Source organism: Carassius auratus, chromosome 28 (genome assembly GCF_003368295.1).
Source record: "Carassius auratus strain Wakin chromosome 28, ASM336829v1, whole genome shotgun sequence".
Taxonomy (NCBI): domain Eukaryota; kingdom Metazoa; phylum Chordata; class Actinopteri; order Cypriniformes; family Cyprinidae; genus Carassius; species Carassius auratus.
The window spans coordinates 18,071,263-18,073,151 of record NC_039270.1 but is presented as its reverse complement, the minus strand read 5'-3'; the positions used below and the strand labels follow the sequence as shown (position 1 = coordinate 18,073,151).

The 1,889-nt window shown below is 29.1% G+C and overlaps 1 long non-coding RNA gene across 1 annotated transcript; it reads right to left on the bottom strand.

The window, feature by feature from the left end:
* Positions 1-1,036: 1,036 nt before the first annotated feature.
* LOC113047090 (uncharacterized) lies at positions 1,037-1,870 on the bottom strand. Its single transcript, XR_003276204.1, has 3 exons — positions 1,701-1,870; positions 1,456-1,561; positions 1,037-1,376 (listed from the first exon to the last, which is right to left on the bottom strand). It is a non-coding gene; the product is annotated as an uncharacterized LOC113047090 (long non-coding RNA).
* Positions 1,871-1,889: the final 19 nt, after the last annotated feature.

Here is a 1,889-nt window from a genome sequence, read left to right as displayed (position 1 = left end):
ATTTTAAAAATAATGTTTGTATCAAGTAATTAAATTGTTCCAAAGATGGCTTTAGTTCTCATCTGAACATGAGGGAGAAGCATCACTAAATTTGGCCCAAAAAAACTTGTTAAAATCTACATTTGTCTATATTAATTTGTGCATTTTTCAAATGTTCATTAAAAGTGAAAAAAAATAAGTCTATATTTTTTGTTTTTTGATATTTTTACATTTTGTGTGTATGGTTAATTTTGGTTTTGGTTATGATAAGTTTTTTTTTGTTTTTTTTTTTTGTTCATGGGTAAATTTTTTATTATGCTTTTATATTTGATTCAAATGTGTGAATGGCCCTGAAACACTTGAATCCGAGAGACCTGATATTATTGCAGCTTTGTTTCATAACATAAATAACCTTCGAGTGATTTAGATCATACATTAAGAGTGAAACTAGTTCAGATATTTTGCTTCTTGCCCTGCAGATGTGAATTGGTGAAGGACGATGGCATCTGTCAAAGAGCTGCTTGTGTACATGCTGAAAGAGATGGAGGAAGCTGAGCTGAAGGAGTTTCAGAGGCACTTAAAGAATCATGAGTATATACACTGTTAGACCTTACCAGGTTTTTTAACAGTAAAATACTGGCAACACTGTTGCCAGCTAGTTGCTGTAATTAATCTTTAACAGTGACTAACTGGCAACAGTGTTGCTAGTATTTTACTGTAACTGAACCATTACGGTGACTAACTGGCAACAGTGTTGGCAGTTATATACTGTAAATAAAGAATTACAGTGAATAACTGGCAGGAGTGTTGGCAGTTATTTACTGTAATAACACGAAACCACTCAGTATAATACTGCATATAAATTTATTGTATATAATATTTGTGTAACACCAGAATGACAATATTTTTATTTTATTTATTTTTTAAAGAGAATGCATACAAAATGTTCATACAAATATATTTTATTAATTTGGGAAAAACAAATACATAACATGAAATATATCACAAAATTAAACAAATCAGAACATATACTAAAATGAAAAAAAAAAAAACCACTAAAACCCAAAAACAACCACATTATCTATAGAATTGTCTAAATAACATCTTACAACATCAGTAAAAATTATAAACAAAATACAAGTATTCTTATTTCTTTATCAATATAATAAAACAAGTAAAATAAATAAACAACAATGCCAGTGTACTTTAGTAACTTAATTAATCAGGCATATTTTCAATAAAAGCAAATGAATGAAATCAACATTTACAATAAAATTATAACCAAATAGAAATAATGTTTTCTTACTTTATAATATTACACACACACACACACACACAAAATATGTAGTGGCAAAATATAATACTCAGTCACCATTGACCCACATGTTGTTCCGAACCTGTAATAATTTAACAAAAATTAAATGACCAGTTTATGTCTTTATAATAAAAGTCTTAAGAAATACTGCTTTTGCTTACTTAATTAGATGTTTTCTATTCAAATTCGGTAAGGCTCTGCAAAAATGTATGGACATGTGGATTCACATTTTGAACCTTTCTTTTAACTGTAGACTCAGTATTGCGGCTGAAAAAAAAAAAAAAAAAATATATATATATATACATACATGTATTATGAGAACCAAGTACAACAATAAATACATATTGGCAAAAAAGATATTCCTTAAATAAAACCATGATTGGACATAATGATTTCTAACACTTACCTTTGAATAAGCTCAAGCGTGGCACTGGCTGACTTCTGGTACTCAATATTAAAAAAATAAAAGCAACCAAAAAGCGCAGAGAGTGCTGCAGCAAAATCCAGCTTCTCTTCAATGCAATGTTTCACTTTCCCCTCAATGCTGACCATCCACTTAGATGAGGTTAGAAGTTTATCTCCTGAAAACTTAAAA